This window comes from Muntiacus reevesi, chromosome 22, assembly GCF_963930625.1.
Source record: "Muntiacus reevesi chromosome 22, mMunRee1.1, whole genome shotgun sequence".
Classification (NCBI taxonomy): domain Eukaryota; kingdom Metazoa; phylum Chordata; class Mammalia; order Artiodactyla; family Cervidae; genus Muntiacus; species Muntiacus reevesi.
The window spans coordinates 16,783,883-16,811,543 of NC_089270.1; the positions used below are offsets into that span (position 1 = coordinate 16,783,883).

Here is a 27,661-nt window from a genome sequence, read left to right on the forward strand (position 1 = left end):
CCCGTATTCTGGTGTGCAGAATCCCTTGGATAGAGGAGCCTGATGGGCTACGGTCCATAGAGTTGTAAAGAGTCAGACACTGAAGCATGCATGCAGTATTAGGGATCTTTAAAAGGATCCCCATATTCTAGCCTTCCTTCTTCCTACTCTACTGACACCCACTTTAGTGCAGCGGTTAATAGTTGTTTCACATATCCTAATGTCATCTGACAAAGCATCATTCCAGTCCAGTGAAGTTCTATTAAGCAAGTGCTCTTTTACTGGAAGGAGACTGGTTGCATTCCAGTGGCTAATTGTTACTTTGGTCTTGTTATTTAACAACAGGTATGCAATATAGATAGTAATCACACCTGGGTATGCTTTCTTGCATTTTTTGTTAAAGTTTAGAAATACTCTTGCATACCATAGTGGTGACATTGATTTGTATTTGAAAATTTTTTACCTTATTTTTCTGAGTAGCAAAGGTAAGTACTACACACAGGTTTTGAGTTAAGACATTTGCATTTTGTCAGCTATTATCATTAAGAAAACAATTTTTTTAAAAAAAGCCCTGTTTTTATTTTTAAAGAAGTTTAAATATGGCAAAGTAGTAAAGAATGCTGTGGCTTATTGGAGTTACAATTAAAACTAAATTTCATTATTATTTTCCTCATGAGACTTGAATTCACTAGAAAATGTCAATGAACAGCAATTTAGAAGATAAATTGGCCAGATGCCTGAAATAGAGAAGTCCTACCAACATAAACAAGCAGTAAAGTGAATTTTTAAACGGTAGATGTTAAACATAGTGTTAAGATTGAGAAAAGTGTTGTAATAGTATAAAAGTAGAGGAAAATAATTTGCCGGGTGAAAAGTTAAAAGTAAGTGAAATTAATCTATCATGTGAGATGCAGTTTGCCTTGTGTTTATCGACTAGCAGGGGGGTGTTTGGGGCTTCTCTGGTGACTCGGTGGTATAGAACCCACCTGCCGATGTAGGAGGTGAGGGCTTGATCCCTGGGACAGGAAGATTGCCTGGAGAAGGACATGGCAACCCACTCCAGTATTCTTGCCTGGAGAATTCTATGGACAGAGGAGCCTGGTGGGCTACAGTCCATGGAGTCGCAAAAGAGTTGGACACACCTAAGCGACTAACCACCACCACCTAAGCTACAGGTCTTGAGGAAGAGTTCTCTTTGGTAGCCTGTGTCAGGGATAGAACAGGCAGAAAGCAATCTTCTCGATCTGTTGTTAGTGGGGATTCAAGGTGAAGAAGCACATGGAATTGTGGGGGGACAGAGAGAGAGAAAAATGAATGAATAAGTTCATAAATGTTGTTGTTCAGTTGCCAAGTTATGTCTGACTTTTTTCCACTGCATGGACTGGGGCATGCCAGGCTTCCCTGTACCTCATCATCTCCCAGAGTTTGTCCAAGTTCATGTCCATTTAGTTGGTGATGCCATCCAACCAGCTCATCCTCTGTCACTCTCTTCTCCTTCTGCCTTCATATCATAAATGTATACATATATTTATATGATTGGCTGTCAGAGAATTCTGTCTCTGGGTACTGGGTTAGAGATAATGGCCTGTTATCAGTCCTTGGGGGTGGAACTGGTAATCAAAAGTAGGCATCCCAGTCCTAGGAAGGGACCAGACTGGGAATCTCCAGAAGTGTCAGAACAGAGGCCTAGTTACAATAAGTGAGGGATAAAAAGGCCTGAAACAGCAGAGAGGGTAAGAGTAGAACACAGTGGGTACCAGTAGAAGCTCGGAACCCTAGTCATCTAGTCCAGGATATAAAGGCGGGGTGAGTTAATGTTAATAGGGACTCCATCCAGAATTGAGGATCAGGGCTGGAGCTACTAAAGCATCTCCTGTCAGAAGTCTGTATTGGTGATCTAGGATTTAAGTGACAGGAGAAGCAGAAACAGGCTTGGCTTGACATTTTTTAAAATATTCTATTTTATATACTATCTTTTAAGGACAGAATTCATTTGCATTGTTAATCAGTAATCATTCACTTTGCTTTGCTGGCATTAGCTTGGGATCACGAGATGCAGAGAACTGCTGACACTTGAGAGCAATGCCTTAACAGGGAACTGGTGCTAAAACGAACAGCCTGAAGCTTTGGGGTAAATGTACTTTCTTGCAAAATAGGAGGATATGAAAAAGCATGTTAGGCATGAGAGTTCTAATGTCACAGTTCTGAAGGCAAAAGTACACTGTTTAGTTTTTGAGCAGGGTAAGAGGAAGCAAGGAAAATGTACAGTTAGGGTCATTTGATGTTAAAATGAGAACCTTCCATACCTTTTTACTTGCTAGAAGAAGCCATAGAAGCGTTTTGGGGGTTTCAATCAGCTGATACCACCTTGAGGGGGACTAAAAGGTATTATTGGAACCCATACTGGAAGTTGAATAATAAATTGAATGAATGGGACTTGAGCAGAAGAAACCAGAGCAGCTCTTGGGAGCCCAGCAGCAGCAGAAATTTTTATACCTTCTTTCCAGACCCCTGCCAAGGGGAAGTCAAAAGGCAGGCAGCCCTCCTAGCTGGTGTCTAGAAGGTCACCCGTTAGTAGCTTAACCACCCCCTTTCCTTTCCCTGGTCTTTCCCCTTACTTCCCTCCCCACTTGTATAAATGTCAAGATAACCCTGATTTATCCCACCCACAGAGGCAACTTCTCTAAATGAGAGAAAGTCTAAATGCACGCCAGAGGCAGTGCCATAGGGCTGCCGATCCCCTGGTTCCGTGGTGACTCTTTCTTGATATTTTACAACTTTAATTCCTGCGAACTTGCTCTGTGCATGATTGGGGGAGAGGACACAAAAAGAAAATGTATTTGAAGGGTAACATGTGGGTACTTACCGCACACCGGGGATTAGGAAGTTAATAAGGTAATAGTGGCTAGAGTTCTTAATATTGCATCAGTGCAGACCCCCTAACCTGTTTCACTTCCAATTTCATACCTTCTGTGAGCATCTCAGCTCATCAGCATTCTGCTCCTTACACACTGACCCAGCCCCTCATTCTTGAAAGGCTCTGAGCTCCGGGTGGTTCTGACTGTATGGAACTGTGGTAGCTTTCACTAACCTTAACACCACACAGCACTTCCAGAGCATGCTGCAGTGGATTCACGAGTGCTCCTCATGGTCTTTCCACCCCCCCAAAGGTAGAATAGCAGCCGCTCTTCCCCTTGTTAGTCATGAAGTGTCGTTCTTTTTGTTTTTCTTTCCTAATTTTTAAAATCTTTTGGCCACACCACGCGGCATCAGGATCTTAGTTCCCTGACCGGGGATCGAACTCGTGCCCCCCTTCATTGGGAGTGCTGACGGACTATCATTCTTAACCCATCCTATAGCCCGCATTTTTGCTGGTTTTTCTGCTGTCATAAGGAAATCACCCTGAACATGATAAGCTCAGCTTGCAGTAAAATAAGTTTGTGTTTTTCTTTCTTTCTTGTTTTTTTTTTTTGTCTCCTGGTAGAAGTATTTCTTGGATATTAAAACTTCTAGGTCAGCAGACGCCAGAGTTCATAAGACAAAAAGCAAAACTTTGAGAAAAGAAAAGATACCACTCCATTATTACTGTTTGGTTCCTACATCCAGGGTATTCTGGAGGAGGGAGATGGCATATGTTAGCTGGTGGTTTATAGCCTACTTTATATCCTACAGGACGGCGCCCCAGATTCAGAATCTTTTAGCTCTGGCAACAGCTCTTACATCAAACTTCCAGGTGTAAGCATTGCTTCCTAGTCTGGGGACAGCTGTGTCTGAATAAAAATCTACTTGATAAGACTTACAAGGCCCTATGTGTCCACCCATTGCCATTTGAAGTAAACTCCTGGATCAGAGGCCATGTGGTTTATTTATTTTTAAGTATTTATTTATTATATTTTCTTTAGATAGTCCTTTTTGCTTCCGAGGTGGCAAGTGGTAAAGAATCTGCCTGCAATGCAGGAGACACATGAGGTGCAGGTTCTGTTCCTGGGTCGGGAAGATTCCCCTGGAGTAGGAAATGGCAACCCACTCCAGTATTGCCTGGAAAATTTAGCTCTGCTGGCTCTTGGTTGCTGCACGAGCTTTTTCCTAGTTGCAGTGAGTGGGGGCTACTCTTCCTCGAGGTGTGCTGACTTCTCATCGTGGTAGATTCTCTTGTTGCAACTCCGGGCCTTTAGAGCACAGGCTCAGTAGCTGTGGCATTTCATTGATCCGTGGCATGTGGGATCTTCCAGGACCAGGGATCGAACCTGTGTCTCCTGCATTGGCAGGCGGATTCTTTACCGCTGAGCCACTGGGGAAGCCCCAGCCGTGAGAGTTAGGATGCATTTGGCTATTCCTGCATAGTGGTGCTGGCAGAGGCAGATTCAGAACTGGTGTCTCACAGTGAGGGTCAGCCATCGCCATGTCTGCAGTCCAAGGGGCTGGGTGCCTGTGGAGAGGTAGTGCCTGTGGGGGACTCGGGCCAGTGGCTTCTCGACGGTAGAGCGGTGAGGTCAGTCTTGGTGAGTCATTGTCACTGGTCCCTTGCATAACTGCTGCTCCTACCACCTGGTTGTGATTATTTTCATGAAATCACGAGCATGGACTAGGCCGGCTGGAGAGGGAGTGTGACCTGATCTGTGATGAGGGTCATCTCACCCACCCAATTATTAATAGGCTTTATATTTTGTTTGCATTGGAAGCGGCAGAATTCTGGTGAGGGATGTTTTTAGACCATGGCCCTGTTGTGAGTGGTTCTTTCAAATAGTCATTCCCTTCATGACTTTCCCTCTTAGTTTTTTCTCTGATCTTTTTCTTTAAGGCCGTTGATCATGGCACAGAAAAGGGAAGGATTGCAGGCTCTCTAGTCATTCTAAAAAGTGTCTGCCACAGAAATAATGTATTCCGTGAGTTCTCAAAATTTAAACAAGATTTCAAGTCACATCCAATGGCTATATTAAATTTTAACTTATTTTTGTTTTACTTGACTCAAATCTTTTCCCCTTTTGATTTCTTGTTTTATAGTTCTTCAGTCATAAAGGCCTCATTTAGAAACCTTGAAATTTTGGTTTACAGAATTCCAAAATGCCACATATATCCTGTATTTGCAGTGGAGTCTGTTTGTGTGTATCTATATGTACTCATTTGAGAAAGAGAAAATGTCTAAAAAGCACATATACCCTAATATCCTAGTAGCATGCATGTTTAGTCATGACTCTTTGTGACCCAATGGACTATAGCCCGCCAGGTTCCCCTGTTCATAGGATTTTCCAGACAAGAGTATGGGAGTGGGTTGCCATTTCTGACACCAGAGATCTTCCCAACCCAGAAATCAAACCCCAGTTTCTTGCATCTCCTGCATTGGCAGGTGGTTTCTTTACCACTAGCACATACTGGACTGTTAATGATCAACTTTGGGGCCTGAATTAGGAGAAAAGAAGAGTTGGTGTTGCGGTGGAGAGCAATGTTATTGTTTTGCATCAAAAAAATATGTTCTACTTAATATTTTATATTCTACAAAGTGTATATTTTTATTAATATGAAAAATGCCACCTTATGATTTTTATTTCTTATAATGATGGAGATAATTTGTGGATGATTAAGGACTAATAAACAGTAATTACATATAAAGTTATTTGTGCTGCCAACAAAGGCATACACGTGTTGTCTTTAATAAAGTGTGAAAGTGAAAGTCGCTCAGTTGTGTCCAGCTCTTTATGACCCCATGGGCTACACAGTCCACGGAATTCTCCAGGCCAGAATACTGGAATGCCTTGCCATGCCCTCCTCCAGGGGGTCTTCCCAACCCAGGGATCGGATTACCCAGATCTCCCACCTTGCATGCAGATTCTTTACCAGCTGAGCCACAAGGGAAGCCCAAGAATACAGGAGTGGGTAGCCGATCCTTTCTCCAGGGGATCTTCCCAACCCAGGTGTCAAACTGGGGTCTTCTGCATTGCAGGCAGATTCTTAACCAACTGAGCTATCAGAGAAGCCAGTTGAATTTAAATCTTCTTTCGTAGCTCAGTCGGTAAAGAATCCGCGGGCAGTGCAGGAGACCCTGGTCCAATTCCTGAGTCTGGAAGATCCGCTGGAGAAGGAAATGGCAACCCACTCCACTGTTCTTGCCTGGAGAATCAGGCTACAGTCCATGGGGTTGCAAGAGTCAGACACGGCTTAGTAACTGAAGCGCCACTGCGGTTGGTTTACAATGCGTGTTAGTGTCGGGTATACAGCAGAGTGACTCAGTTGTGTGTGCGTTTACATATATTTCAGGATATTTTCCATTATGCGTTATTATAAGATGTTGAATATAGTTCTCTGTGCTATACAGTAAATCACTGCTGCTTATTTTTTAAGTACATGTAATGTTTAAAAAGTTTTCAGTGTATGTATTTGACAGGTGTTTATTGAAAGTCATTGCAGTAATTAGTTTTTTAATGTAATTATACTAAAGTTGAATCTCTTTGCTTATCTCATCAGCTTAAAGTTTCCATTTAAAGCTATAATTGACAAACAGTACAATGTATCCTAATCTGAAATGTCTAGAATTCAGAAGTTGATTTACAGTGAGGAATTGCAAGAGAGAGTCTTTATATATTTTATTTCCCTTTGCTAATTTTAGGTTTCATGTCTAGGCATCTGATAGGACCCTGATGCTATGACGGGCTCTTAAACAGGAGTATATGGATATATTTTCCAATTTTTAGTATTTGCAGACCATGTACATCATCTTTAGATTACTAGTTGTTGATGGTTTTGTCATCCTTCAAAGGGCCATTCCGGAGAAGGCAAGGCACCCCACTCCAGTACTCTGGCCTGGAAAATCCCATGGACGGGGGAGCCTGTTGGGCTGCAGTCCATGGGGTTGCAAAGAGTCGGACACGACTGAAAGACTTCACTTTCCCTTTTCACTTCCATGCATTGGAGAAGGAAATGGCAACCCACTCCAGTGTTCTTGCCTGGAGAATCCCAGGGACGGGGGAGCCTGGTGGACTGCCGTCTATGGGGTCGCACAGAGTCGGACAGACTGAAGCAACTTAGCAGCAGCAGCAGCAGCAGCAGCAAAGGGCCATTCAGTATCTATCTCCCTCTCTTTTGAAATGTACCTGTTCCTTAAGTTGGAGAAGGAACTGGCCACCATCTCCAGTATTCTCACGTAGAGAATCCCATGGACAGAGGAGCCTGGTGGGCTACAGTCCATGGGGTTGCACAGAGCTGGACACGACTGAGCGACTCACACTCATCCCTTAAGTATATACATAAAAGTGAAGAATTTGTAAGTGTACAGCTCACTGAATTTTCTGTAAATGAACATGCTGAACCATTAAAAAATAAAATGAAAAGTCTAGTCAAAGGCTGGGAAAAATACCTGCCAAATATGTATCCAGCAAAACATTTGAACCAGAGTATCTGAGGAACTCTCATAACTTAATAAGACAAGGAGCCCTATCAAAAAATGGAGAAGAATTTGCACTGACATTTCACCATGGATATATGAATGGTCAGTACATTACACATAGAAAGATACAAGTACCTAGAAAGATGTTCAGCATCACTAATCATCAAGGAAATATGAATTAAAACCATACAGTGATACTATTAATACTATACACTCACTAGAATGGCTAAGAATCAAGTTTCACAATGTTAACATTGATGAAGGTGTGGAGTTTTCTCTCATACTTTGCTGATAAAATGGTATTGCCACTTTAGCAAATACTTGGTTAATTTCTATATAGTTTAACTTATTCTTTATGAGCTGTAAATTCCATTTCTAGGTATATATGTGAGAGAAGTGAAAGCATATGTCTACTAAAAAGCTAATTTTTGTAGCACCATCATTCAAAATGGTCTTTGTTCGCTTTTCATGAATAATGACATTGACACTCTTTCATTTGCTTGTTTGCCATCTACATCTATTTTTGTCTTAGATTTATTGACATCTGTCGCTCTTATTAAAATTAGGCTACTTGTTTACCATTGAGTAATAAAGAGTTCTTTATATATTTTGGAAATACCTGTCTTTTATCTGGTATTTGTTTCACAAATACCATCTCCCAGTTTGTGTCTTCATTTTTAAAGCAGTGTCTTTTGAAGCGCAGAAGTTAATTTGATAAAATCCAGTTTCTCCAGTTATTTCTTTCACGGTTTGTGCTTTATACCTTATTAGATTTTTTTGCCCAACCCAAAGTCACAGTAATTTAGCACTGTTCTATCCTAGAAGTTTTAGAAGTTTAAGGTTTTACGTTTAGGTCTGTGATATATTTTGAGTTCAGGGTTGGATGTGATGTGATGGATGGGTTGGTTGAGATTCTTTTGTTCTGGATTTTTGCATGTGGATGTCCAGTTGTTCTGGCACAGCTTGGTGAAGGTTCTTCCTGTCTCCATTCAGTTGCTTGAGATCTTTGTCAAAAATCAGTTGATCACATATGTTTGCATCTGTTTCTGAAATCACTTCTTTTCCATTCATTTAGGTTTCTGTTCTTTCACCAGTACCACACTGTCTTCATTACCGTGGATTTGTAATAAATCTTGTAATATCACATAATATGTAATATGAGTACTCCAATTTTGCTTTGTTTTGAAATTGTTCTGGCTATTCTAGTTTCTTGGCTTTGTTAAGTAAATTTTAGAATTCTGATGGCTTCCACCCTCCCCGCCCCCCCAAAAAAAGCTACCTGAGTTTTTATTGGGGTTGCATTGAATCTATAGATACATTTTGAAAGAAAGAGTGAATCTAAGTAATTTTTTGACGTATTTACCCTCAGCCTGGGTGGAGGCAAGAGGGAGGGATTATACATAAACCCTGAACTCTTTCCTATAGAGTTTATTTTCTGTGGCTAAATGGACAAAACAACCCTGGGTAATCTTTCGGTGTTATGGATTGAGTCAGTGTTTTCAGGTTTTTGAAGCTAGAACCTGAGAAAGGAGGGACGTACCCATATGGATTGCGAGAAGGCAAAAATGAATCCTGTGGGGATGGATTGAAATTTAAGGTATCAGTGTGAATTTATTATTTTTGAAACCAGTATGTGTATGTACACATGTTTATGTATGTATGAACATATGTGTCTATATATATTTATATGCTTATGTGTATATGCATGCATGTATTTCATAGTAGTTCTGTCCAAGAAAAAGAACAGTGGGCATAGCTAACTCCCCAACTGTGATCTCTGATATTAATCTTATTCCCAACACAAAGGAACTGAAGTTTCTCAGAGGAATGGCTGATTACAAGAGTACATACCAGATGAATCTGTATCTTTTTTTTTAAAGCTAGAAAAAAGGAAGATGTTTTTGAAAAAAAAAAAAAAAACAAAAAAACGGGAGCATGTTACAAGCCTGTTGGAGGTCCTACTTTCTCAGTCATCAGATTAGTATAATAATGAACTGTGAATCATTAAAAATAGCAATTTGTTATCTATAATGTTAATAAACTGATAAATGAATAAATAGAGAAGGGAGGTCTCCTGCTTATAGTAGAATTCTGAATCCTAGAGTGAGAAAAATCATCATTTTACAGCATAGTAAATGAGAGATAAGATAAGAATCATAACAAAATCTAGGGGGAAATATTGATGAGAAGCAGGTGTCTCCCCACACATTATATACAAGGTATAAAATAGGAGTTATTGGTGAAATCCAGTAGTGACATGGATATCTGGTGAATCTCAATATGATGCCCTGAGGGGATACAATGTCATCTGTGTAGTATTCCAGCCAAGACTATATAACATGAGTCTGGAGGAACCATTGGACAAACCCCACATGAAGAACATTCTGCTTAATAAAAAGGGGAGTAGTTTATGTTCTTAAAAAAAATCATAAAAAATGAAGGCTGAAATCATGGGCGAATTAAGAAAGATAACCACTAACTGCAGAACCTGGCCCTGGACTAGATTGTATACCAGATGTGGAGAAAAATACTATAAAATGATACTATTGGGTCAGTTGAAATAAGTTGGAGCACTGATCCTAAATGCAGATATTGCAGCCATGAAATTAAAAGATGCTTGCTCCTTGAAAGAAAAACTATAACTAACCTAGACACCATATTAAAAGCAGAAACATTACTGACAAAGGTCCATATGGTCAAAGCTGTGGTTTTTCCAGTAGTCATGTATGAATGTGAGAGTTGAACCATAAAGAAGTTTGAGCACCGAGGAATTTATGCTTTTGAACTGTGGTGTTGGAGGAGACTTTTGAGAGCCCCTTGGACTGCAAGGGGATCCAACCAGTCCATCCTAAAGGAGATGAGTCCTGAATATTCACTGGAAGGACTGATGCTGATGCTGAAGCTCCAGTACTTTGGCCACCTGATGCAAAGAACTGACTCATTAGAAAAGACCCTGATGTTGGGAAAGATTGAAGGCAGGAGGAGAAGGGGACGACAGAGGACAGAATGGTTGGATGGCATCACCGACTCAATGGACATGAGTTTGAGCAAACTCCGGGAGATGCAAAAGGACAGGGAGGCCTGGCGTGCTGCAGTCCGCAGGGTTGCAAAGAGTCGGACACGACTGAGCGACTGAACAACAGCGATGTTCAGATTACTGACAAGAAGTGTACTGTGGTTATGACAGAATATCTCTGTTCTTAGGAAATGCACAGTGAAGCAAAGGAGCAAAGGGCCATGAAATATATAATTCATCCTCAGTTGCTTTAGGAGGGGGGAGAAACAGCTTGATCTGTCTATGTGAAGGGCAAGAAAGTGCAAGAAAAGAGGACAAATGATAAAACAAAGAAGGTAACATTAACAACTGGTGACGGAGTATGAGTGGTTATTTTTGTATTCTTGTATTTGGAGCCTTTCTGTACATTTGAAATTATTTCCAAACAAAATATTTGAAGCACTTAAAAATATCTATCCTGTATTTTTAGGCTTTCCTTATTTATAAAGGGCTCAGTTCTTTATGTGGAACAAATTTGGAATGAACATTTTTATAATATTTTCCTACATGTTGGTGTTGCGGCTCTGCACACTAACCATTGTTGAATATGGTAATAGATGGGAAATAAATCTCACCCTCTGGACAGCCGGGGGAGGGGAATCATTTACTGTAGTGGTTGCTTTAGGTTTATGGAAGTATTGGCTACATCTCCTTAAGTCCTTGAGTTCTCTCTTATCTGTTGAAGAAATACTCAGATGATTCTTTTATTGACATGTCAGGAATCTAGCTATTTTCCCCTGATTATTTAGATTATTTTCTTTTGTAAACCCAGAAAGAATGTCTTGTTTAGCCCTAAGGGTGTTAACTATTCATTTCTTCATTCAAAAAATATTTGTTGAATGCCTACTATGTGCTGGCCTCACCCCTTCCAAGCATTGAAGATGTAGCACCAAGAAAAACAAAGCTTTTTTGCCCTTGTGGATTTTCTGTTTTGTGGGGGAGGAAATACACAAGCAGGAATAGAAGTGAAATAAGTGAATGTTGGTGACATTGGCAAGAAATAAATCAGGAAAGTGTGTTAGGGATACTGGGAGTGGAATTGTTACATAAATAGAATGAATAGCAAAGAGTTAACATGGGAGACCTTTGAGCAAAGATCTGAAAATAGTGAGAATGGGAGGCAGGTGGGGATGCTCATCTCAGAGTAGTTTTGAGGCAGGAGAACAGCAAGTGTGAAGCGCTGAGGCAGGAGGAGGCCTGCCTGTATAAGAAATAGCAAGGAGGGACTAAGTTACCTAGGCTCCTTTTTGCTATTTTAAAGGTTTTGGTGTTTATGAGATGAGAAGCCATTGTAAGATTTTGGGACAGATGTTACATTATATTAATATGATTTTTGTAAGATTATCAGGATCAGTCTGGCTGCTTTGATGAAAAAGGACTGAAATAGGGCAAGGGTAGTAGTTGGGAGGCCAGTTACTCAATTATGGAAAGAATCCCAGTGAGAGATGAGAAAGATGGTAGTTACTATTACACCAAGTCTCTAGGTAGGTGATATGAAGGGTGGTCAGATTCTGGATATGTTTTGTAGATAGAGCCAGTGGTTTTTGCTGATGGGTTAGAAAAAAAGCAGGAACTTGAATGGACATGGAGAAAAGAGAAATTAAGCAAAGGAAACTGACCAATGATAGGAAAGTGGCCAATGAGATAGGATGAAACCATCAGTAACTAGGAGAAAAGCTAGGTAAAGAAAGTGTATCAGGGCTTAATGAATCATGCCAGTTGCTGCAGATAGGTTAAAAAAGAGGAGATCTGACTGGCTTTTGGATTTTACAATATATATGTCAGTAATGGGTGACTTTGGAATTTTCAGTGGTGTGTTGGAGAGCAGTTTGAGCTGAAGAATGCTTGAAGGCAGAGAACAAGAACAACTCTTTTCTGACCTTTCACTGATAAGGAAATCAGACATTGGTCATAACTTAGTGTGGGTGGGGTCAGAAGTTTTGCCACTGATGTTGTTTGATTTCTAATGATTAGAAATTGACACATACTCACTGGTGGCCTTGCTTTATTGGGAGGACAGAATTAGGAAATTTGATGATGTAGGAAAGAGAAGTGGGACTTAACTAGAGCAGTGTCCTTGAATAGTAGGGGCATAACAACACCTAGTATTAAAGTGAAAGAGTTAGACTTTGACGTGGTTTCAGAAAGTTTGGTTTCACAGGTGGCTCAGTGGTAAAAGAATCCACCCACCGATGCAGGAGATGCAGGTTCAGTCCCTGGGTCAGGAAGATCCCCTGGAGAAGGAAATGGCAACCCACTCTAGTATTCTTGCCTGGAGAATCCCTTGGACAGAGTATCCTGGTGGGTTACAGTCCATGGGGTTGCAGAGAGGTGGTTACAACTGAGCACACATGCACACACACAGAATGTTTAAGCATAGTAGAAGAGTGCAGATTCAGGTGAGTGGGTAAGTGTGATTCCAGAAGTTCTTTTGATTGCTTATATAGAAATCAATGGCAGCGCTGTAGAGTGATTCAAATTGCGTGGCTTTTGATTGTTTTCCTGTATCTGTCAAGCGATCTGCCAAGAGTCCTGAGAAGCCATAGGAGGGCTATAGCCCTTCTTGTTACAATTTCCCCCCCAAATATTTAGCTTTTTGTTACTCTTTTCATTATTTAACACCTGGAAAGAGATTCCTAAAACTTTTGGGAGATGTCTGGAAAAAATTATTTTCTTGCAGATCTTTAAGCCAAAGTGTATGATTCAAAGGTCCTTCGAATTTATTAATACCAGCACATTTTCATGTTACAGATATAAGAAAGCCAACTTAAAGACATAGTTAGGCCAAGGAGGTATAGCTAGCTGTTTAGTCAAGGCTAGAATGCAGGTCTCTGGGGTACTAGTTTATATAATTTAGTTTTGAAATTCAGTTTTTATACTTGTGTGCATAAACATTCAGACTCAACCTTTTGACAATGAAGCTAACTTATTCTAAATTGGAGGCAACCAAAGTATGAAATAAAAACACCTAAAATGTCAGAGTCAAAATGAGAACTCTGTCTAAAATGTAATTTCAATTGTGATTTGTATGGATACCTGAAATTATATTATATTATATTGCATATTGTAATTAGAATGCACTGAAATCATATCAAAGCATTTGCCTTTGACTGAATTTTTATCAAAAGATTACAAAACAGGATCAATAGGGTGCCATTTAAAATTTGATACTTGAAGACATCTGTAGATTGTGTTAAAATACAAATATGGGTTGAGCAAAACACTGGTACTCTAACTCACTGTTTCCAGGTCTGTCCAGCTCCCTGCTATTTTTGCTTCTGTGTCTTTATCTCAATATTTGCCTGTACCCATTCATTCAAAACAGGTAAAATCAAATAACCAGCATACAAAACACATATATAATTTCTATGAAATGGTAAAGGGCAAAAAATGCAAAGTAAGACTCCAGTTAGATGGTTTTATACCCCCAAGTTAAGAAGGTGGCATTACTAAATGTTGACGAGAACATGAGGATCAATATGGAGTACGTAGTGCTGGTGATACTCCATCAGTCCTGAATGTTCATTGGAAGGACTGAAGCTGAAGTTCCAATACTCTGGCCACCTGATGCGAAGAGCTGACTCACTGGAAAAGACCCTGATGCTGGGAAAGATTGAGGGCAGGAGGAGAAGGGGACGACAGAGGATGGGATGGTTGGATGGCATCACCGACTCGATGGACATGAGTTTGAGCAAGCTCCAGGAGTTGGGGATGGACAGGGAAGCCTAGCATACTGCAATCCATGGGATCGCAAAGAGTTGGACACATCCAAGCGACTGACCTGAACTGAACTGAGAGCTGGTGAGATTATATATTGCTAAACACACTTTAGGGAAAAGAAAAATTGGTGACCTCATGAAAAATTGAAAATGCATATATTCCTCAACTCCTAGGCAAATCCTTAAGAGAAATTATGTCACATGTGGAACAGATGTATATGAGAACTTTCATAACAGTAATGTTCATCATGGTAAAACAAAAACACAAAACCTGGGAAGAAAACAAAATGCTATTGAAAAGAGAATGGATAGCTCAATTCATTTACACAATATGGAATTATTCTCCCTTGAGATGAAAGAACTACAGCTATATGCAACATTATGAATTCAACTTGAAAACATAAAACCGAGTGAAAAAATGAAACAGTGTTGAAGGATATGTTCATATGTGGTATGCTTTCTGAAACTCGAAGGAATGATATGATCCTGATGCTGGGAAAGATTGAGGGCAGGTGGAGAAGGGGGTGGCAGGCGATGAGATGGTTAGATAACATCACCGACTCAACGGATATGAGCTTGAGCAAACTCTGGGAGATGGTAAAGGACAGGGGAACCTGGTGTGGTACAGTCTGTGGGATCGCAAAGAGTTGGACATGACTTAGCGACTAAACAAGAGCAACTGCAAAGCACAGAATATAGGATAGCAGTTACAGAGGCCTGAAGAGTTGAGAGATGTGGGTGGAGGGAAGAGCAAATCAGTAAAACATTACCAGTCACTTATATTTAGGTTCTTGAGTTGGATGGCAGGTACATGGATATTCATTCTACTCAGTTCAGTTCAGTCAGTCAGTTGGGTTCATTCTATTACTTGCTTTAAATTAAAAGCATGTTACAAGCAACATGTTTTATGGAAGTCAGTAATAAATGCATTTTTTAAAAAAGCAATGAAGGCATATTCTGATATTGGGATTTTTGAGACATGTCATCACTTCTGCCTGCTTTCTCACTGTCACTTGAATCCCTAATGTTACTCACCATTTCACTGGAGGAATCTTATTTAAAAATCTTAAATCTCATTAAGCATGTGTCTACCATCTGACAAGTCACTCAGTAACAACTTGGATGAATGACTGAATGAATGATTTGAGAAAATAATTCAGGATTTTTCTTAGAAACCACCAAAGAGGTAGATTTTTTAAAAAACACTGTTTCATAAGAAGTGAGACAGTAAAGCTAGGTTTTTGTTCCATAGGTTTTTGAGTGATAATCAACTGTATATTTGAGGGCAATATTACTGATGTTTGAACTGTTGTACTAATATGATCACAGAGATTAACAAACATATGATAGAACACATAGTTGATCAGAAAAGGAAAATGTCTTTAAAGATGAAGCTATTCTTAGGCATAACTATTTTAAGAGTTAGAAGGCCCATGCGATTAGTCCAAGCTTCTCATTTTTGAGTAAAGGTGCTTTGGAATTGAAGAAGTAATTGAGTAACAAAAGAACTTGTTGAGAGCAAAGTTAAGAAAGACCAGAATGATTCATGGTGCTGGTGTTTTCATATTGAAATACTGAATGGTAAATAAACAGCTAAATATCCAAAAGTGTGTGTGTGTGTAGTGATTGTGTGTCTAGTCACTCATTAGTGTCCGACCCTTTGCGACCCCATGAACTGTACTCCATGGGGTTTCTCAGGCCGGAATATTAGAGTGGGTTGCCATTTCTTCCTCTAGGGGATCTTCCTGACTCAGGGATCAAACTCAGGGATTGAACCCACATCTTCTCAGGCTCTTACATTGCAGGCAGATTCTTCACCATTGAAGAATGAGAAGCCCTAAGTATCCTATAGAAGGCAAGCTAAATGTCTTGAGGTTGGATTATATCTATTGGGTGAGGAAGCAGTGTTTTTTGTTTTGATTTAGAGCATATCAGTTTAGCTCTATACCACATTTATCCTCAGATGCTTGACAAATACTCCTAGAGAAATAACATGATTTTTTTTTTTCTTTTTTGCTCATATTTGATTCTCCAAAAAGAGACATTGTGATCTATGATGTACAGACGAATACTGGACTAAAGTGTCAAGAATTAGGTTCTGAACTGAGCTCTGCACTAAGTAACTGTTGTCATTAATGCTTTAAGTAACTTTTCTAGATCTTGGCTTCCTCACCAGTAAAATGAAGAAGCTGAACCAGATGGAGCTTTGAATGACTGTGTTCTTCTTTGGATTTTGAAATATTTATTTATTTGGCTGCGTTGTGCCTTCATTGTGGTATGTGGGGTCTTTGCTGCAACAGCCTGGCTTAGTTGTCCCACAGCATGTAGGATCTTAGCTCCTCCACCAGGGATCGAACCCTCATCTGCTGAATTGCAAGGCAGATTCTTAACCCCTGGACCACCAGGGAAGTTCCTCTTCTTTGGATTTTGAATAGCAAATTTTATCTGTTTTTAAGTGCTGTCATATCATTAAACTGTTGGCAAGAAATAATGAGGTAAAGAGAAAATTAGTAGGAAATGAACTACTCATAATGCTAAAACATTCTGAAAATAAACTGGGTTTTCTTTTTTTTTCCTTTCATCGCAGGTATATTACTTCTCCACATCTGCTTCAGGAAGAAAGTGCCTGCCACTCCTGTTGTTTCTACGCAGGTTCATGCCAGCCCAGAACACAGAATCAGGTCAGTTTCAGGATTGTTTTGTCTGTTGAACAAGAAGCCAGGAAGGGCCTTGCTGCTTTGTTGCATTGTAGCAAGACCACTGAACTCTGACTCTAAGGGACTTGGTTTTAATCCATCTTTACCACGGATGATTAGGTGAACCAGGAAGCCTACTTTCCTGGATAACTTTGTTTTTTTGCACCAAAAAGGAAAAAAAAAAAAGAATGTGTTAGAATCAATTATATTTCAGTTTCAATCCTGGCTTTAAAGCATTATACTTTTATTGTAGACACCTACATAAAATAAAATTATGCTTTGCAGCATCATTCCCTTTTTATCCTGAGAAAATCTAGTTGTATGCACAGGCTTTGGAACTCTTTATTGTTTTGTAGCAACTCTGAGCAACTAGATTGAATAATGAACTATATTGTGAGGCACTTGAGAATACTTTCACTATCTAGTTGCCGGTGTTTTAGTATTTTACTTTGCTCTGTTGTTACTGAAAATTTTTAATTTTTATCTTATGTTGTAAACAGCATAAGTTGATTTTCTCACAGTTATAGAGGGTGGAAGTTCAAGATCAGGTCGTCAGCGTGATTGGAATCCAGTGCAGGCTCTCTTCTTGACCTGCAGATGATCTCTATCCAGCTTCGTCCTCACAAGGCAGAGAGAAGGAGAACCAGTTGGAGAGCTTCCTTAACCTCTTCTTACATTATCGGTTTAGGGCCCCACCCTTATGATCTCATTTAACCTAAATAATCTACCAGAGACCCTGTCTCCAGGTTTGGTCATGTTGGGAGTAAAGACTTCAACATGTAAGTTTTAGTGGGGGCACGTTGCAGTCCATAGCAGCCACCTAGTAGTAAACTTGCTGGATTGTGTGAAATCTGCATCTTCACCTTCTCTAGGTATTTCCAAATTGATCTCTAAAGTGGCTGTCATAATTTACACACCCACTAGCAAGTGTGTAGATTATGGTATAAATACATATATATATTTTGATGGGATATTCTTTATAAGAACAACTGAAAAATCCCCAATGAAAAAATAGAGGGTGTGGTCTTTTCAAATCACAACTCCTTTTTCCTGTTCCACCAATATCTGGGAAGTCTTCCAAACAGCTGTTTAAACCTTGGCCTCTGCCAGTCAGTTCTTGTGTTTGTAGCCATGGTGCTGTATTTTACATGGAAGGTTCCTAGTCCTTCAGTGATATTCTTCAGCTGTAGAGAGGTTGGTTTTTTGACCATGTGAGTTTTCTACTGATTGCACATGACTCAGTTCTAGTCAAATGCAGAAAGGGGACCTTATCAGACTTGCGGGTGTGCCCCAGGGCACACAGAAGGACCCAGGGACAGCTGGGCTGTGCAAGGAGAACCCAGGAAACAAATGCAGTCAGGTCTCTCTCCAGCTGCCAGCAGTACACCTCTCCTGCACATCCATCTCTCTCTCTTTGGGTTTGGCTTTCTTCACGTTTGAACTCTCATGGAAGCATGGTCACCATACTGCCCACGATTTATATCTGTTTGCATTTATTTCTTGTAATTCAGACTCCCAGAAAAAGACTTAACTCTTAAGCACCTAATCCCAAATATTCCAGAAAAGAAACTCTGATTCCCTGGACAAGTTGGCACTGGCTGTCTTGCCATCTTTGTTTCTCTGAAAAGGATCTGACATGTTCTTACTAAAATGCAGATGACTGCTAATATGGTATAGCAGAACTCCTTCCAGGGGAAGGCGATGGCACCCCACTCCAGTGCTCTCACCTGGAGAATCCCAGGGACGGGGGAGCCTGGTAGGCTGCAGTCCATGGGGCCGCTAAGCGTTGGACACGACTTCACTTTCACTTTTCACTTTCATGCATTGGAGAAGGAAATGGCAACCCACTCCAGTGTTCTTGCCTGGAGAATCCCAGGGACGGCGGAACCTGGTGGGCTGCCATCTGTGGGGTCGCACAGGGTCGGACACGATTGAAGCAGCAGTACTCCTTCCAGGTGTATTTGTATTTTAATTGGATCAAATATTAAGCTAAAGCTGTATTTGCAAACTCTGCACAAGTGAAATCTTGGGTTCCGGTATATAAAAATGACTAACCCAGATGCACAAAAAGCATTAGGAATTGAAGGACAGTGCTTTAAGGTTCAGGTTCAGGGAGTGGGAAAAAAATGAGTAACTGTGTAGATTAATAGTCAAATATATATATATTTCTAAGGTAGCAGTGTTACAGAGATTGAATACAGCAAGTGAAAGAAATGCCTTTTCTATTTAACTTTTTGAGAACAGGTTTGAAGGTAGGAGAAAGGACCATTCAGCTTAGTCTCACCTCAGCTACTGACTGATCTTGGCTCAGCCACTTACTCTCCGTGTGTGTGTGCTCGGTTATGTCCCAAATCTCTGTGACCCCATTGACTATAGCCCACCAGGCTCCTCTGTCCATGGACTTTGCCAGACAATGTTTTTACAGCATCATCTCCTTTTTATCCTGGAAAAAAATTTCTCAGGTGAGAATACTGGAGCAAGTTGCCATTTCCTGCTCCGGGGGCTTTTCCCAAGCCAGGGATGGAACCCACATCTCTTACATCTCCTCATTGGCAGGCAGCTTCTTTACCAACGTGCCACTTGGGAAGCCCCATTCTTTACCTCAATTTACTAAATCCTGGCTCTTTTTCAGCTATATGATCTTAACTCCTAGACATCAATTTCTTCATCTTAAAAATGAGAATTGATGATAGTGGGGCCTCAGAGTGTTCTTGTGAGGAATTAATATATGTTAAGTGTTCAGAATAGTTTCTGGCATATCAACGGCAGCAGTGTGAATTTTTGAAATGAGTCAATTAGATTTATGATTGCAGGAGTCCCAGCTAACTTAAAAAAAAAAAATTCTGTGGTCCAAGACATCCTCTATTATGACCTCATAGCTTTTCTCAGAGTTAGAAACTTCGGCCATCTACTTGGCTCCTATATTGAGGCTGATGTTGGTATTGCCAATAAAAGTTATTTTGAATTCACTATGTCTATTAGTTCTCTTTTGCTACATGTATTAATTTGTTAAGGTTTCCACAACAAATTACCACAAACTGAGTGGCTTAAACAGCAGAAATTCATTGTCTCAGAGTCTGGAGCCTAGAAGTCTGCAGTCAAGGTGTCAGCAGGAGTGGTTGCTTCTGAGGTGTGTGAGGGAAGGATCTGTTCCAGGCCTCTTTGCTTGACCTGTAGATGGCCTCCTTTTCTCCATGTCTCTTCATATCATCTTCCCTCTACGTGTGTCTGTCTCTGCCCAAATTTCTTCGTTTTGTAAGGTTACCAGTCATACTGGATTAGGGTCCACCCTGTTTGCTGTTGTGGTTTAGTTGCTATGGTATCCAACTCTTTGCGAGCCCATGAACTGTAGCCCACCAGGCTCCTTTGCCCTTGGAATTCTCCAGGCGAGAACACTGGAGTGGGTTGCCATTTCCTTCTCCAGGGGATCTTCCTGACCCAGGAATTGAACTCAGGTCTCTTGTGTCTCCTGTTTGGCAGGCGGATGCTTAATGACCTCACTTTAACTTGATTATTCCTGTAAAGATCATGTCTCCAAATAAGGTCACGTTGTGAGGGGCTGAGAGTTAGGCTTCAGCATACGAGTTTTGAGCAGACACAATCCAACCCTTAGCACTGCGTAACAGATTACCCCAAACCTCAGTGACTTAAAAGAACAAACATTATCTCTCTGGTCTTGTGGTCAAGAATCTGAGTGTAGTTTGTTGGGTCCTCTGGCTCAGGGTCTCTTGCAGAGCTGCATTCTACACGTGTGTCCACCAGTGCTGTGGTCTCATCTGAACGCCCCGGGGGAGGATCTGCCCCCGGCTGACTCACAGGGCTGTTGGCTGTGCTCATTTCCTCATTGGTTGTCCGTCCTAAGGCCCCAGTTCCTCATGTCGGCTGTTTGTCAGCAGCCTCCTGGTTCTTGTTGCATGAGCCTCTTATTTTTTTGTTTTGTTTCGTGCTTTAAACTGGCAACCCATCTGTAATTTAAACTAACCTAACTGTAATTTAAACTGGCAACCCATCACTTTTCCCCTTTTCTGTTTCCTAGGAGTGAGTCATTAGGTCCAGTCCACGCTTAGGGAGAGAGGGCTTCCCAAGTGGTACCAGCGGGAGAGAATCCGCCTGCCAGTGCAGGAGACACAGGTCACGCGGGTTCAATCCCTGGGTCGGGAAGGGCACCTGGAGAATGAAATTGGCAACCCACTCCAGTGTTCTTGCGTGGGAAACCCCATGGACAGAGGAGCCTGGTGGGCTACAGTCCACGGGGACGCGAAGAGTCAGACTCAACTGAATGTTTGCGTGCACGCACGCACACACAGACACACACAAACACCCACTCACACTGTCTCTCTCTCTCTGTCTCTCAAGGAGAGGGGATTACACAAGGATGTGGATTCCTGGACGGGAGGTCATTGAAAGCCACTTTGAAACTCCCCACGTAGTATTGATATACAAGAAGGAAGAAGGAAGAAAATATGCTAAGTAGAAAGATACATAAATTTTTTCGTATTATTCAGTACACTTTAGTCTTAAACTCTAAGCATAAGTTTATCCCCTTTGTGCCATATAGTTTTGTAATAAAAAAGTACCCCCTCACCCTTAAAAAAAGGAGAAATGTAACTCTTATCATTTCCTTTTTTTTTTTTAAACCAGAAAGGAGTTAATTCTGTTTCCTTTTATAAAACTTGTTATTTTTTTTATCCTATGTAGAATTCTTCAAGTGGTATCTGACTGTATGCTTTGCTGGGTTGTTAACCTATTTCTCATAAAATATCCAAAGGCCTACCCTTATTTCCCTAAAATATTTAAGAGTAGGAAGTTGTTAATTATTAAGATTAATTTTATTACTTTCAGCAACTAAGTTATAAAGTGTGAGAAATTATCCAGCATTTGTGAGGATACTTAGTGTATACCAAATTGGTTAAGGGAAATGCCCAATTATACCATGTAGTCCCACAGTCATATAAACTTCGTTTACCAGCTAGCAGTTCTCAATATTTATATTGATGGAGAAATAATTGAAAAGTATTATTATGGATTCATTTTTGTAATCTTTGTTTTGGAAGGCAGAATAGTTGTTTCTGGAAACGAAATTTGACCTAGTTGACTTTATCAATACTAGTTAATCTAAGATGGGTGTGTATGTGTGTGTGTATGCATGTATTTAGCACATGGAATAGCAGTATTTTAGTAAATTTAGTCTGGGAAAATCTCAAATTAATTGAGAAAAGATGGTCTTAACTCCACTAGAATAGATTGTGCTTCTAAAGCATCTGATTTACGTGACTGAATTTTACGTTTTTTAGTTATTTGCGAGTTACTATAAATATAGATCAGTTTAGTTATTGGGAATGATGACTTTTAAATCTCAGTAGGCTTCTCATGAGTCTAAATTCAGTAGGCTTTCTATGTGATGTCCCTTTTTATTTGTTAGGAGAATGTAGCTTAATAGAAACAATACAAAATTTTCAATTTAAAACTTCCGTTTGATACACATAGAGTAGACCAGGGAATGAATTTTCATAGTTGAACAAATGGTAATGTTTTTTGCTTAGAAAAGTTCCATTGCATTGATTATGGCAAAGAGGAAGTTTTAAACTTAAGCTCTTATGATTTTGCATTATGAGGATGTTGAGCTAAGAGTTTTGTTTATAATTTGCTGTCTTTACGTCCTTAAAATGTCTGAGAATAGATAGATTTATGATCAGATTTTGGGTTTTAGACTCAAAAAATAGTGTAGCATTTTTATAGTTTACAAAATTATTGCCCACTATTGATAGTCTCCCAGGGATGGGGTCACAGAGAGTCAGACACAATTGAAGTGACTTAACAGTAGCAGTATTGATAGTATATAGAATATATTCTTTCTAGAAATATGTATCAAGAAAGTTTAAAAATTTCAAGGAAGGGAACTCAAAGCACAATAAAAAGTGTGGATATACTTAATGTGAAATTTACATTATAAGATCTAAGGAGTTTTTTAAATCAGAAAAAATAAGTTGAAAAGTAAAGCAGCACTGCTCATTAGAGTATTGGGTTTTAAACATTTAATGTAGCTTTTCTTTAAGAAATGATACTCACAGTTTGGGACTTAGAAATATGAATCATTTTAAGCAAACTTTAACACGTGATGTGAAACTGTTCTCTTTTTTTCCTTAGACTTCTGGTTTGTTGTCTATGACTACATCAGTTTCTAGGACTATATCAATTGAGTTTATTTTGATCCTGAATATCCCTTATTTAGCTCCTGTTTTGAGGTCAAATTATGTATGTCTTTATTGACAGTATGATTTTAAAAATTGTATGAAATATTGAAAGCAGATAAGAGAGCAAAGCTGCAGTGTGTAATATGTATTAAGTTTCCGAACTTGATCATATTTCCTGGTTTAGAGCTTGGCTTCATTGCTTACAGCTGTTTGCCCTAGTACAAATTTCTTAATTTCTCTTCTTATGTCCTCATCTGTTAGATGATTTTCTAGTCTTGCCTAGAGAATTCCATGAACAGAGGAGCCTGGGTCTACAGTCCATGGGGTTGCAAAGATCCAGACACAGCTAAGTGACTAACATGTTCACTTTCATAAGGATTAAATGAGATAATACCAAACTGCTTACTACTGTGCCTGGCACATAGTAAGTAAAAGTTAAATTCATGTTAGTTGCCATTTCTTGTTACAAGCATTGGCCTTAAGTTATTTTTACTTATGTTTTTGAAGGTTAGAATACAAGCAAAGTGATGTCTTGTTAATAATAATATAGTATTCAGCTATATTCAACTTAGTATTCATTGATTATATATTTTATTAGCATATAGACTTTATTTTTGAAAAATAGAATAGAGTTTACATAAATGGCTGTGAGTTTCGAGCCATCACTAAAATTATTGACTTGAAAGAAGGGAGAAAAAGGTCATGGAGGGGGTGGGTATGCCATTTTTGTTGGAGGTCTGAGGAGAGATTTTGTAGTCACTAAATACATACATACACACACACACACATATATATATATATATATTTTTTTTTTTTTTTCCCCCACAAAATTGGGAACACTAGGATGTCAACTTCATTTTCATTTTCTTTTTAACCTTTAACTGCTAGCCACTCTGTTCTGTTTTTTGTTTTGTTTTGACCTGGGGGAAAGGAGTGGGAAAAGGCTTGCCTGTTTTTCCTAGTCTTAAAAGGACGTAATCCTGTTGGTCTTGTGTTCCACCTCAGGTGTTTTTTTTTGTTTTTTTTTTTTTGCGTAATCATTTTGGGTTTTTAAGTAAATATTAGGCTCTTTCAGTTCTTTCGCCTTCCAGATTACTGAAATTATTTGTAATAGCGTTCTCTCTCTTCCTTCCACCTTCCTTCCTTTCTTTTCCTTGTTTCCATCGAAATAGTTTTTCATCTTTCATTTGGTTCTTTTATGTTTGGTCTTAATGCATCTTTTGTAGGAAGCAAATTCTGTGTGATGTGTTCATGGTGCAAGAACTATTTTTCTCTCTATAGTATAGTATCTCTAGCTTTTTCTTAACTGTATGTCTATCCCCAACCCCCTCCTCCCCCACAATGAGTTTTTGTAGTTACTTCTGAGCCAGTTGAAATCTGCACTTTATGAGAGCAGAGTTAGTAGTTGGTTTATTTTAAAAAATATTTTATAATTTAAAAATTCTGAAGATTTTTGCCTTCCTCTAACATCAGTAGATTATCTTGTGTTTTGGTGTATCTGAGTGAGCATTCAGGGAAAGAAGGACTTCCTTTTGTGGTCAGAGGTTGTTGAAGGAATGCTTTTATAAAAGCTTTTATCAGAAGACAAACTGTATCCCTCATGAAAGAGTAACTCTTAGTTTATTGTACAGAGGTCCTACTAAAGAGATTATATGCTTTTTAAACGTGGACTTATCTTTATCTCCCCTGTTTTTTTAATGTTTTTTTTACGTTTTTTTTTTTAAGGTTTTTTTTTTTTAATATGGACCATTTTTAAAAGTCTTTATTGAATTTGTTACAATACTGCTTCTGTTTTTTGTTTTGGTTTTTTGGCTGGAAGCCATGTGGGATCTTAGCTCACTGACCAGCGGTTGAACCCGCACACCCTGCATTGGAAGAGGTTCTAACCAGTGGACCGCCAGGGAGGTTCCACCCCTGGTTTTTGAATCATACATTTTGATATTTTTCGTTTCCTAAGCCTGCTAAAGAATGGCCTTGTTCAAGGAACTCAGTTTTATATATCACAGGTATATGAAATACATCCCCTTCCCTGAATAATAATAAAAGTAATAATAACATTTACTGTTTCTTGGGGATTTTGCATATATGACACCATTTATTCTTTGTAACACTCCTATGAGTGTGCTTCTATTATTATACTAATTTTATAGGTTAGAAACAAGCAGGAGAAGTAACTTGCCAAAGGCCGCAGGATTAGGAAATGGCATAGCCAGGATTTAAATGTAGGAGTCTGACGCCAGGGCTCAGACTCACCTGCTCTTCTATCCTGCCTGTCTGATACATGAAGAAAGACATCACTCAGTTCTTTGCCCAGAAGAGTGTGAAGCATTCTTACAATATTAAAATTTATATTTGAAGGCAGTAGCCTGTGAATGTTCATTATATCAACCATAGGCCTCAAACATTATGTTCCTGAGAAAAGTAAGTAAATACATATCAATAAATGTTTGGAGCAGAACAATTTGTTCTGTCTTCTCAGGTGACCTTGTATAAACTTAATATTCTATTTGGGGAAAGAATCTATTGATTTTTAAGTAATTGAATCCTAGGCTTTGCTGTGTCCTAACCATATTTTTGATATTTAGTATGCTAATTTTACTTAGTGATTTCCTTTGCACATTTTGTACCTACATAGAAGTCCGTATTTATCTTTTTTTTTTTAATGATTATGTTGAGAACAATTATCCAGTATCAGATACGCTAGAACTCAAGTACCGGAAGGGCAGCCAGGCTTCTGGGAAACTGGGATTTTTTTAGTTATTTATTCACCATTTCTTTTTCCAGAATTGCTTATACTCTTGTTTTTGTGTGTCTCTACCAAATGGCTTATTCTGTTTTCTTAACGTGTAGTGGTCAGTTGTGGGTGTGAGGTTCAGCAAGCTCTCAGCCCCCACAGCTAATTATCCTGGTTCTCATATTCTAAATTCTCACTTGCTAAGAGAGAGGATTCATTTGTCTCACGTTATGAACGATGTCCAACACCCGTGCAGTCATTGGAACAACCCAGCTATGTGTTCACAATAGCGTTGACTTTTCAGTGAGTGGGGAAAGGGCAGATTCTCCAAGCGCTTGTGTGTAGGAAGAAAATAAATATCTTCAGTAACTGAAGCAATCCGTTATCCACAAAACATTTTTGAGATTTTAGTTAATTTCAAGGTTATTGATTTGAGTTAGTTCCCTGCTTTTTCTTACTTTTCTAAGTGTAAGGACTTTGTGGCAAACTTATTTCCCACAGTTAACAGTTTATGAGCCTGGAATGGGGAATTTTAAGTCTCATTTAATGGTGGAAAATAGTCTGTTAATTGAATTAATTAATTTTTCATTTCTTTCACAAGTCATATCTTGTAACTTAATTTTAAAGAAGCATAGAGCCTTAAAAAACTTAGTGTTCTCTTTGATCTGTAGTCCAGCAAAAAAAAAAAAATGTTGCCTTAGCCATTCTTTTTTACATTTTATTTCAGTTTATTATACTTCCTTCTGTAGATTTGTCTGAGTAGGACCTTTAAGAGTGATTGAACCTTCTAAGAATAAGAAAGCATCTGTCACAGAATTAACAGAAAGGTGAAGAACATATATGAGATTGTGTAATGTATATGCAAATAATTCACAGATTTTAATTAAAAATATATAGTTTGATCCTTTACCCATTTTTTTACCTTGGTATATGATGTTCTCATTGTGACATTAAACTCCTTGGTTTAAGGAAAGATTTGTACAGCACAACCATACATTTTCATCTTTGGTAACAACAGAAAATCACACGGTTTTATGTTTAAAGTATTAATATAAAATGCATTTGTTCTAATTTTTTTCTTTTTTTGGCTACATCGGCTGGGTGATTCTGAACCATTGGACCACCAAGGAAGTCTAATGTTTTTAGAGGAGAAAGAAAGCATTATAATTTTGTATATCCTTCTTACAACCTGGCTGGAGTAGTAAACCAGTCTAATATTTAGCAGTTAGCCCTTTGTAGATCAGCGGAAAGTTTCTTATTTCTGGTCTAACAAAAATACTAGAAATCTAAAAGCAAGTGGAGGCTGTCCAGTGGTTTTATGTCCCTCCTTTTAAACTGAACTTTGAGTTTTGAAAATATCCAGTGTACAGAAAAGCTTAATGAATGAAGTCAGTGTGCATCCAAATACCTTTAACCTTAATTCAACAATTACCACATGCATTCTCATTGTGTTTGTATATATTTCACAGAGGAGGTGAGGCATCACTGAACCATTTGAAAGTAATTTGAACTATTATGATGCTTCATACTTGTAAATACTTCAGCTTGCACCTCCTAGAAATAAGGACATTCTTCTCTCTGACTACTGTATCGTTGTCATATATTAGAAAATAATAATCATTCCATACTGTCATGTTTAAATCTAGTCCATATCCAAATTTGCCAAACATCCCCAAGATTTATTTTATACCTTTTTTCAAATAACAGGTTGGCTTGGTCTACACCTTACATTTGCTTATGTCTTTTTGTTCTTTTAAAATCTAGATTAGTTTATCTTATCCTTTCTTTGTCTCTCTGTCTTTTTTTTTTTAATGATAATGACCTTTTGAAGAGAATCCATCACAAATTTCTTATAGAAATCCACCTTCTGCATTTGTTTCTTCTTTGTGATATTGGAAAATAT

At 39.1% G+C, this 27,661-nt stretch overlaps 1 protein-coding gene across 4 annotated transcripts in view; it reads left to right on the forward strand.

Annotated features, from left to right (window-relative positions):
* Positions 1-27,661, forward strand: part of WDFY3 (WD repeat and FYVE domain containing 3) — a 270,313-nt gene that overhangs the window by 10,993 nt on the left and 231,659 nt on the right. For all 4 annotated transcript variants that reach the window (XM_065914495.1, XM_065914492.1, XM_065914493.1 and 1 more), the window contains exon 2: positions 16,722-16,815. The gene's annotated coding sequence lies outside the window, so the exon portion shown is untranslated. The remainder of the gene's footprint in view (positions 1-16,721; positions 16,816-27,661) is intronic.